Here is a 12408-nt window from a genome sequence, read left to right on the forward strand (position 1 = left end):
TCTTAATATCATTCTTGACAAGCAAAGACTAACAACAATCTCAGAACTCCAGTTCATGTAGTATGGATTAGAATCAGCAAATAATTTCATCCATCCTTCTACCACGAAAAATCATAATTTTGTGTCTTGGGCTTTCTATGACTTAAAATAAGTCCAATTCTGACTGTATTTTCTCTATGCTGTTAGCCAGATAAAAATAATTTATCTGGTTTTTGTCCTGGGTTCTTGGAAGAGAGCTTCCAAACCCTTGGAATTTCTCACGTCATAGAAATACTTTTGTTATTCATGATATGGCCCCTGGGACCATGTCTGAATTTATGCTAATGAAGTGACTCACTGTGGGCCCACAGATAGCTTCAGGATGGGGGATGGCCATGCCAGATAGACCAACCATGTGATTAAGGGTTAGGGCCTGGAGCCATTACGACATTCAACCTGATCTCTCTCCCAACCTCTGGGGATGAAAAACGGATTGAAGATTGAGTCCACTCATGTTGATAATGATTCCATCAAACATGACTGCATAATGAAACTCCAGTGAAAACTGCAGACACCAAGACTTGGGTGAGTTTCCCAGGTGGGGATACACATTGATGTACCAGGAGGCTGATGTGTCCCGAGGACACAGAAGCTTCATGCTTGAGACCCTCTCAGACCTTACCCTATGTGCTTCTTTATTTCGCTGGTCCTAATTTATATCCTTTATAGGAGGACTTTAATTGTAAGTATAGTGCTTTTCTGAGTTCTGTGAGTTGTTCTAGCACATATCAAATCTGGGGGTTTATAGGGACTCTCAAATTTATACCCAACTGGTCAGAAATGCAAGTAAGCTGGGGTCCCCCAAACTTGTAGCTGATGTCTGAAGTGAGTACCATATTGTGGTGCTTGTAATTTTAACCTGTGAAATTTGGCTTTACTCTGGGTAGTTTTCATCAGAATTGCATCATACAGTGGATCCCCTTTTCATCTCTCTCAATATTCAGAGTTCATTGCATTTCGGATTTTGGCTTTTTAGGCCCCACCATAAACAGGCCCCCAGCCACAGTCTATTTATGTTATCCTGCAGAGAGTTTACTTTGAGGACTATAATTCAGTGAGCCTTGTCAGGGAAGCTATGCTTGCTGGTAGAAACCACTCTAAGGTAGGGTTTCTGAGGGTGGCTGTTAGAGCTTCCAAAAATAAGACAAAGAGGATAAGAATTGGCATGTGAAGTACAAAAGTCTCTTTTGCAAGTGATTTTGCATATGGGAATTTAAACTTTTTTTGGACTCATTTAATGTTAATGTGTTGCAGCTTGTTCAGCTAGACTTTGTGTGGGAGAGAGAGTCATAGGAAAAGCAACGGGTAGTTGAGGGATGTCCCCACTCCCTGCCTCCAGATGAAGGCAGTGGCCTGCAGTCATGGCAGCACTTCCAACAAGCACAGCAAGCAGACAACTTCCTAGGAGATGAAAATCATTTCTGCTCGTTGAGTCTTTTCTCTTCCCTTGATCTTATGCAAAGATCAGCTGTGAAAACTGGTGTCTGCTCATTTTGTCATAAGCGGCTTTTAGGCAATGGGTCTTGATATGGTTTGGCTCTGTGTCCCCACCCAAATCTCATCTCTAATTGTAATCCTCACATGTCACGGGAGGGACCTGGTGGGAGATGACTGGATCACGGGGTGGTTCCCCCATGCTGTTCTCGTGATAATGAGTGAGTTCTCTGAAATCTGATGGCTTAAAAGTGTGGCGGTCCCCTGCAACTCCTGCCTCCTGCTGCCATGTAAAAGGTGCCTTGCTTCCCCTTCACCCTCTGCTATGATTGTAAGTTTCCCAAGGGCTCCTATGCCATATGGAACTGTGAGTCAATTAAACCTCTGTTCTTAATAAATTACCCAGTCTCAGGCAGTTCTTTGTAACAGTGTGAAAAATGACTAACACAGGTCTGAACACTGCTTTCTAGGTTGACTGATTTGAGCTATTAGTCAGTCAACAACTATGCATTAAGCACAGATTAACCATATTGTATTATAGTATTTTCAAGATTTCTATCACTTGAGTATTACCCTCAAAATTTTTGCCACATTTTTGTACCTCTAGCGCTATTAATTATTTAATTTATTAGTTTCTCTCTATATTAATATTTTAATCAAAATCAAATTTAATCTAAAATAAAACTTTATGCCAATAATGTAAATGGCAAGCAGCCATCATTTGCCATGAATAGAAGGTAACCATGAGTCTAAATATATTACTATTAAATTTTAAAATATCTATCTCAGGTATTCAGATTCCTCATTTGTATAAGGGAACTGAGCAGCACGTTTTCTCTTTGGCCTCTTTCATGGGTATTATATATTCTTTCTTTACAGTTTCAGATGCTATGTTAGATTTGTATATAATTTAAAAATGTTTAAAGAATGGTTCTTGTCTTCGTACACTTGGAAAACAAAGTTGATGCATACTGCACAAATGTAAACAGGCAAAAGGGATTACTAAGTGCTGAGTGTAAATGCTGTGGTTGCTCAAAGGCCAGGTGGAGAATGTGTTCTCTAATGCGGAGAATGTGTTCATATGATCCTTGCAAGAGGCCTGCCCAGAACAGAGTCCAGATGGGCCTAAGTGAGACATAAAAGGGCTAGAAGCTTTAAAGGAAATATGGAAATATTTGAAAGCCAGATAGAAACATCTCCCCTTGATATGGGTACAAACAGAACAGCCCTGGTGTGGGTGAATAGTTTGTTAAGAGGAAGATTAGCCTGTTGGTGATACAATAGACAAACTGGAAGGAAAATGCCTGCAGCATCAAGATCTCCTAGGAACTAGAGGTGAGGGTAACAAGGTCCTATCCTAGAAGGGCAGATGGCAGTGATGCCACTTTGGGGGAAAAATAGAAAGGAATGTAAAAGTATTGGTCAGAGGTAGCAGCAGCATGCTAAGCCTAGAGCCTGGGCTCAGTGTGGTATTACTGATACTCAAGGATGCTGCCAGGGGAAACATTTTTAGAGGAATGTAAGTTTGGTTTTGAAGTGGTGATGAGTAATTCAAGTGGAAACTTAGCAGGCTTTGGGGTTACAGAGCTATCTGGGAGAACAGATTAGACACAAGGCCTCAGCTTAGAAAGGGGAGAGGAGGCCTTGGGAATCAGTGATCCCTCTGAAGAAGTGTCCTGAGAAGGGAAGGTGAAGCTCGGTGCTGGCAGACATGCCGTGGGAGTGGCAGATGACAGAAGGAGTGACCACCTGGAGCAATGGCTGGGAAGGAAGCTGTGTGTAAGTCAGGCTGCCCAGAAAAGGGATAATTTCAAGGACAGAGTGGTCAATAAAGTCACATGCAAAATGAGACCAGGGGACAACAGACGGAGAAAAGACCACAGAACTTGGTAATAACAAAGTCAATGATATCCCTTCAAAGTACACTTTCAGAAATTTTCTAAGTATAAAAGGAGACTCTTTTTTTCTAAAACATCATTAAAGTCTACACCGTCTTAAAGGTATTAACCCTAGTTATAAAAGAATGCCAATTACATTTTTATGAACCTGTAGAAGGGGTGGGGAGAGGGGCTTTCCTTCTTATATAGTTCGATTAAGACAGTATAGTCAGCCCTCCATATCCATGGGTTCCACATTCATGGATTCATAAACATCAAATCGAAAATACTTATTAAAAACAGGATGCTTGTGTCTGTGCTGAACACATACAGACTTTTTTTCTTGGCATTATTCCCTAAACAATACAGTATAACAACTGTTTACATAGCATTTATATTGTTTCTAGAGGTGATTTCAAACTATAGAAGAGGATGTGCATAGGTTATATGCAAACAGTACATCATTTTATATAAGGGGTTTTGGTATCCTTGTGGTATGTGGAGTGGGAAGGGGTTCTGGAATCAATCCCTCATTAATACTGAGGGATGACTATATTCGTTTTCAATTTTGCAAATTTGTCAGAGATCTATGCTGCAGTATTTTGAATTATAGGGGAAAAATAACAATATTTCAGGTTTATTTTTCCTTAAAAAATTCTGCCAAAAAATACACCTGAACAAACAAAATCTGAACAACAGCAAACACTGCTAATTATGCTTATTTTGTGCCTGGCATTGTTCTAAGCAATTTGCATACTTCATTTGTAGAGTCTAATCACTTTATATAGATGATCTCTTGTGTGTGTATGCATGTCCATATATATTTATAATGACTTTGAGATAGGTATTATTATTATTTTTTTTTTTTTTGAGACGGTATTATTACCACCGTTTTTTTTTTTTTTTTGAGATGGTATCTCATTATGTCACCCAGGCTGGAGTGCAGTGGTGTGATCTCGGCACACTGCAATCTCCGCCTCCCGGGTTCAAGCAAGTCTCTTGCCTCAGCCTCCCAAGTAGCTGGGATTATAGGCATGTACCACCATGCCCAGCTAATTTTTGTACTTTTAATAGAGGCAGGGTTTCACCGTATTGGCCAGGCTGGTCTTGAACACCTGACCTCAAGTGATCTGCCCACCTTGGCCTCCCAAAGTGATGGGATTACAGGCGTGAGCCACTGTGCCCAACTCATTACCACCATTTGACAGATGAAGATTCTGGGGAAGAGAGAGGTCTAGTATCTTGCTCAAGGTCACAGAGCTAGTGAAAGGCGGAGTTAGAATACAAACCAGGCAATCTGGTTCCAGAGTACATGCTTCTAACTCCTGTACTATAGAAAGTGTTCTTCCTTTTTAGTCTGAAATTTGCTTGAGGCAATTTTAGATTCTTTGCTATCTGTAATCCACTTCTAAGTCACACTGTTTACATATAATTTAACTTCATGCCAACTCAGGGCTATTTTTAGCAGAAGAGTTATAATGAATTATAGATACAAAGAACAACCTCTCAGGTTAAACCTGAGATAAGTACCAAAGTATTATATACAAAGTCACATTCCTAAACAAAGGCATTTACTTTGGTGTTCCAATAACAGCTAACATTTCTGGAGCAATTACTATTGCCAGGTACTCCAATAAGTGGTTTAAAGCCATTACTTCATTTAATCCTCACAACAACCCTATGTCATTGGTATTATCCCCACTTTACAAAGGAAGTTCTGAAAATTTAAGAAACTTGTGACCTCAGGCATCAAGCTTGTGGTGGAATCAAGATGTGACCTTAGGCAGTCTACTACTTTCAGAGCACACATGCTTAACCAGAGCACTGTATTAGCTGTTAAACTACAAAAATAGGAAAAAAGTCACTTTTCACAGAGAGGAAATAATTTTTATGTATGTTTATATAACAAGAACATAGTTTTATTTTGCATTTTAATACAGGAAGAGGTTCATATCCTCATAAACTCTGAGCTATACATTTGACTTAAAAAAAGTCAATTAAAATTTTTAAAAAGCCAAAATGTTATATAATTGTCTATTTTATTCCCAATTGTTCAGCAAACTCAGCTCACCCAACCAAGTATCTCAGGAGCTCATGAAAGTCACTGTAGTCACTATTACTTATCCCTGAAATCCATCTAGACCAATGGTTTGCTACATGTGGTCCCCAGAGCATCATTATTGACATCACCTAGGAGACTGTTAGGAATACAAATTCTCAGGTCCTACTCCAGACCTACAGAAGCAGAAATGCTGGGCATGGAGACAAGCACTATACATATTAATAAGCCTCCAAGGTGATTCTGATGCACCCTAAGGTTTGAGAACCACTGACCATATCATGATTTCTATTTTGCTTCTTATTCCTGACTTTCCTGCCACCTCTTTGCTTTGACTCTGTAACTCAAGTCTGGTTTTTCATTTTGTGTCCTTGACTGACAACCTGTTGATATGGACAGGAGACAGAGAAATACTGGGTAGAAGAGGGCAGTTCCCCGGCAAAGGCCCCACCCTCAAGCCTGGAAATCCACAGCCCTAAATGGGAACAGGCATTCCTGTTTTTGTTCTCAAAAGTTGCCTTTGGGCCTGCCACACCACCCTATCCTGTACCCATAAAAACTCCAGACCCCAGGCTCCAGAAGCAGATGAGGAGGAGATGAACAGAAGTGCAGAAGAATGGCCGAATGGCATGGCAGAGAGAAGAGAAGGAGCATCTGAATATCAAGAGGAGTTCAGCTGGGGACGGCTAGAGAGGAGACCTGCTGCTGGACAGCCAAACCCCAGGGAAGAGCATATTCCCACTCCATCCCCCATCCAGCTCCCTAACCATCCTGGTGAGAGCCACCTCCAACATTTAATAAAACCCCCAGATTCATCCTTCAAGTCTATATGGAACCTGATTCTTCCTGGATGCTGGACAAGGACCTGGGTACCAAGAGGGCATGGAGCTGGTTAACACTTAAGCTGTCTGTGGACAGGAAGGCTAAAAGAGCACACTGTATCACATGCCCATTTGGGCTTTGGAAGTTGCAGATACCCACTCCTGGACGTTGCTGTGGGGGTGAACCCCAGGGATCTCACCTGAGTGCTCCCCTTCCTGTAAGGGGTTTGAGCGTGCATGACAGCTGAACAAGAGGAGCCATATGCCTGTTGCAAGTCCTATGTGGGGGATCAGGGAAGTATCCCATTTCACTGTCTCAGGCTCACTTTTCTATTTCTGACCTTGGAACCTCCTCTAGGATGTCATTTCCAGTATACAATGACTAGAGCAAGAGGCTACACACCTAGGTGTCTTTGACTGCCTTTGACAGTCTCACCCCTTATCCAGCTTTCCCCATTCATGAAGAAGTCACCCCTGTCCCCAATAAATGTATGTGATAATCCATCGTCATATATAATAATGCTTAAGGAGAAATGAAACTATGAATAATGGTAATGTGTTTTTCTTCTCATATCATAATATTATACATGACAACATAAGATGCAAAAGGAAAATAGTTGTTGAAGTAAAAATTAAAATATTTGATCAAACAATGATATAGTTGCAGGCTGTGCCATCTCACACAAACTCAGTGGAACACTACAGACATGCCCTTTTTCTCTTGTCCCCATAAGACAGCCAGGAACCAATAGCATGACTGACAGTGACAAACCCTTTTCAGCTACAAGCCAAAAGCAATCAAGAATCAGGAAATTCCAAACTTACAAAAAGATTTTTTAAACAAAATACCATGAATAAAAGTGCTGTTTCATGATCCTATGTCATAGCAATAATGTTTGCCCAGAATGTATGTAAACTATATAGTCCCACTTCTGTTGCTAAACAGCCACAGTAACCTAAATTTGTGTGGGATGCAGTATAGTTTATAAACAACCATTTTGCAAGTCCATCATAGAAATAAGTTGACAAAATAGGAAGCAAATATTATACTTTCATTCTGTTTTTTATAATAATTGTTTTGTTGTTACTTTAACAGGTAACAAAAGCAACAGAGAGAAGTGATTCATTGCAAGCCCAAAGAATGGAAGCTTTACATATTTAAGAGCTGAGTCTTAAAGTCAGCTCTATCTCTTTCACGTCCTAGTAACTCTTCCCCCTATTACAAACTGCAGCATTATTCACACCATGTCATCCCTCTGGCTTCTGTTTCCCAACCTAATACATTAGGGGGCTGAATAATGTGGCAGATTCCTTTCAGGTCTAAAATGACATGACACCTCAATAGTTTTCTTCTAAGGGGACAGAAATGCCAGTGGTTGGACTATGGGTAATAGAGAAGATTAAAGAATGCTCGGAAAATAAAATCTCAAATCTCAAATCTTCAATGGGTAAGTGGTCAAACACTTTTGCTAACTATATGTAACATTCTATTATATTAGTATCATATATAATAGATATTATATATAGTTGTATGCCATCATCTGAAATAAGAATACAAATGGTAACACAAGTTGTTCAAACACATATTGTTTGGGAAAATCTCTATTTCTCTTCAACTAGCAAAGTGTCCCAGGCACATAATTATCCACTCAGCACATTAATTTGTGTTGAAAACATTATGAAGGAATTAAAATAAATGTTTTAATGTAGAAACAATGTATTCTATCTTTTGCTCCCTTTAAAACTAAGTAAAGACTTCTTTCTGAGTCTATCTAGGTATAAGAGATAAAAACTGAAGATACTCAAAGGTGCTGTATAATTTCTTTAAAGTTTTCAAAGGAAAGTAAGAAAAAAATCATATTGGAGAAAATTAAACTCCTGAGGCAAAGGACTATGTCTTGTTAATCAATGTAACCCCAGTATATTGCCAGTCTGGGCATATGAGACACTCAAAATATATTTTTAAAAAACATACATGGATGAATAGTTACTACAAATAATGCACATTATACATGCATATTATAATAATAATGCAAATTATTAATACAAACCTGAAAGACATTTAAAGATAACAAATAAAAGGCAATTTTATCAGAAATAAAATTGTAAAATGCCCCAAATATTTCACTTCTAAGAAATTCATATTAATGTAGCCAGGGGCCCTACATTTGTGAGAACACATTTAGCTTGAACATTAAGGGGTTATTTTTGGAAGAGATGCATTTAAATGATCCTGTTTACCATCTGGGTTAGATATTAATTCTGAAATGCCTACTTACTCTGTCCTATTTCCATTCCACAACCTACCAGCAGCACCAGAGCCAGGCCCTACCATTCTGTAAGAAGTTGTGACTCTGAAAGAAAAAAAGAAAAATGCTGGAACAAAAGTAAAAGAGTTTGCTGTTATATATGGGGGCTGCTCTTGGATTTATTAAGCAATATACAAAATCGGTGACTGACTAGATTCCATAGGTTCTCATCCTATGCAACCATTTAATTTAGAGTGGCAAGCTCAGCAAAATGAATCAAAGTCAGTCCTGTGTCTTGCAAATGCATTATTATTATTACCATTACTACTACTCAATCACCTCAAGTAATTTCTGCACTCTTCCTCAAAGAATCAAAACATAGTAAAGTGTCCTAGGATGCAAAACAGTACCTTAATTGATGAGACAATGTGCGGTGTTTTGTTGAAGCAGCAAAAAAGAAATGAAAGAGATGGAGGATAGAAAAGAGATTAGGGCAGGAAGTCCTAATTTAAAAATGAATAGGTCAATTTGTACAACAGACCCTAAAATATGCAACTTGGATTAAATTGAATTTAATTAGATAATTTCCCATAAATTATCTCCTAACTTAAAAAGTACAGGGTTGGAGTCTCACCATGTGAACTGATAAAGGTGAAAATTAAACTCTAACAATGTTAGTTTAAAAATCAGCATGGAAGCTTTTTCAGCTTTTTCCCCCTAGTGTTTGCTAACGCACTGAAGCTTGCAATCAATGAGCTGAAGTCCCCCTGGGACTATTAATAGGACGGTCTTCATTAAGGAATTTTTGGTTAACACATGTTCCTATTGAGAATTAGTCTTCCAATAGCTCACATTAGCTTTCCAAAAACAACATCCACCTGTGCTCAGTCTATGGCCTGCCATTAAGAAACTCAAGAGCAAAGCTGATTAAACATCAGACATTTATTTAGAATTCTCCAGCAGAGATTTTTCTAAGATCTCAGTAGTAATACAAAACCTTTCTGTTTATAAAGATTTGGGGAAGGAGATGGTTGTTTGCCAGTTACATATCTTTTTTTTTTTTAAACATTACAGCTCTTTTTGGCACAAACCAAGATATTAATGTTATATAAACAGCCATCCTCACAGTAACAATTTGGAGACAATGTTTTTTGTAATCACTTGATTATTCCCTGAGCTCAAAATTATTCTTCAAGAATCTGAGTCCACCAAAAAAGAATAAATGAAAAAGTACCATAAAGTCCTCTTGAATACTTGCCAGAAACACTCACCAGGACTGTAATAATGCCCAAAGTATTATATTGATAATTATTATTCTTCACCTCACTAGAACTTTTAATGTACAAAAATTTGTTTTGTTATTGTACATTAGTGAGCGATCATATTCTTTCCTTCAAAATAGCTTGTATTTTATAGGTAATTACAGAAATGATGGTAAAATATTAAAATGGAAATAATTTAACTTTCTGAAATGACTTTTGGTCTAATTTTTAGAATATTTGAATCTGGATAAAGATTGACCCAAAATAACCATGCTAGATTTTATCACATTCATATTAAGTAGTTCTCTGATAATTCTCTTTTCTTCTATGGTAGTCTGTTTGTGTTGCGATATTGCCACTTACATGTAAAGAATGTGAAAAAAATGAAATAATAAAATTCAGAACTGTGAGGGTGAAGGGAAATGTTGAATGGCATGCTAGAAAGTATTACAGTATCTAAGGCTCCTGAATAGAGAGATCCTTTCCATAATACTAACTTCACACCCAGAAAATAATAAGACAACCACAATGACAAAAATATCTGCTTTAACCACTGCCAACATAGCTCAGAGACACAGAAAGATAAGAGGGAAGATAGAAAAGTCATACCCAGGAGTAACAAGATTTAGCATTTTTTCTAGAGAACATTTGTTATAGAAAAACCAACATTTTTATAAATATTGTCAAGAATGAGGATTTTCTCAGAGTAACTTTAAGAAGTAATCAACCCAATAAAGTTGATGTGGAATTGAACAGTGTGGATCAGAGGCAATGATCGTAAAATATCCTAATGCTTAAAGTGCTAGTCTGTACAGACAAAGATGAAAGCATTTTCTTAGTCACTTCTGACTAAAGGGCTCACAAATTCCTAGGAGAAAGCTGAGAGTTAGTTTGGTTTATCACTTGTGATGTATATAAACTTATGACTATATTTAATATGTACATTAGTTACATATCACATAATGAACACATTATGTATATTTATAATTATACTTCAAATAAATTTTTATTAAATTGTATGGCTTCAGTGCTATTTATGGATTAAATCACTTTTCAATACCAAAGTCACTGCATTCCAAAGTAATTTTTTTGCATGTTAACATTTTAAAATAGGGAACTATCTTATGATTACTGTTAAATGTAACTCTCCAGCTGTTAGGAAGAGAAGCAAGTTGGGACAGAGTTTTCATAGATTTTGTGAGCATAAATTTAGTCATGAGTAGGAGATAACTGTTCATCTGATTTCGACTTCAAATATTATCTTTGGTAGCATAATATATGGATGAATTATAATGTATTTCAATAGCTGTCACTTGTAAAACATTTATAAAGGTTGTACTACGATGCAGTATGAAAATTTTAAAAGTTTTTGTGAAGATAAATGAGTATGGAAAAAGAAATGAAAACATAAATATACTAAAAAAATGAAGAAATAATATCACATCCATATTCTCTGGTAAAAAATAATATTCAAGTGCTTTATGGGACCAAAGCTGGGAAGACGTATTAAAGTAAAAACTGTATTTTGATTTGTCACTGATGCTCAAGGAGATAAATTCCCCGCCTCTCTCAGAAAATGCAATTAAAAGCAGTTGAAATTACGAAATGTCTTAGAATAGGCCAAATAATTAGTAAACCTATGAAAGATTAATGTAAATGATTCCCGCATTGTGATGATGCTAAATAGCTACCTATCAAAAGTTGGAGGCTTTCAAGATAATTACTTAACATCTAGTGATACCTAACCCACGTAAGCAGAAAATGATACAATTAATGAAAATTCAGATGAATTCCTAGCATTCTTTGATATTTCTCAAAATTATTTGGAGTCCTAAAAGTGCAATGTTGGCCAAATCATAATAACACATACTGGTTCTGAAAAAGGTCATGTTACTTTGAAGCTATGTATGAATACTGAATTACCGAAGTGATTTAAAAGACTTTTGTGATTCAATGTGAAAACGGCTTGGATTTGGACTTTGAGATAAGAAAAGAGATTATACTTTTCTGGATAAATGCATGCTATTATCATTTTATTAAAAAGAGTACTGTGTGCTTTTAATGCAGATCTTTTATTCTTCCCCAAAGCTATTACTACGTCAATGCTAGGTCATACAACGGATGATGTTTTAGAATGAAACAAGCTTTTTGTTTTCTTGTCATAGCTCATGCTAACAAATCTCTTCAAATATCTTCGTGTAGACCACTGTGTCTCCTCCATGGACTCTTCCCTAACATGACTCCAGTGGAGTAGCATTAGTTAGGAAAGGACAGATTATACTAGCCTAAATCTTAGTGGTTTTAAAGTTTATTTTTTGTTCATGCTACATGTCCACTTTGGGTTGGTGGGGCTCCACTTCATGTTTTCTCACTCTGAAATCTGGGAAAATGAAGTTTTAGCACTATAATATTTAGAGATATGCAGGGAAAACCAGGAGATGAAGAATGGCCTAAGAAAACCACATGGCCATGTTATGGACAAGAGGCAGGGAAATACTGGGTAGAAGAGCGCAGTTCCCCTGCAAAGGCCTCACCCTCAAGCCTGGGCCTGCAGCCCTAAATGCGAACTTCACAACCCTGTTTTCACACCCAAATGTTGCTCTTTCTGAAACCACCCTGGCCCACCCCTGTACCCATAAAATCCCCAAACTCCACTGTCAGAGGAGC

General features: G+C 37.6%; 1 protein-coding gene across 4 annotated transcripts in view; it reads right to left on the minus strand.

Moving 5' to 3' along the window:
- Positions 1–12408, minus strand: part of PDGFD (platelet derived growth factor D) — a 255724-nt gene that overhangs the window by 93972 nt on the left and 149344 nt on the right. The window lies entirely within an intron of this gene.

Source organism: Symphalangus syndactylus, chromosome 3, assembly GCF_028878055.3.
Source record: "Symphalangus syndactylus isolate Jambi chromosome 3, NHGRI_mSymSyn1-v2.1_pri, whole genome shotgun sequence".
NCBI classification, from domain to species: domain Eukaryota; kingdom Metazoa; phylum Chordata; class Mammalia; order Primates; family Hylobatidae; genus Symphalangus; species Symphalangus syndactylus.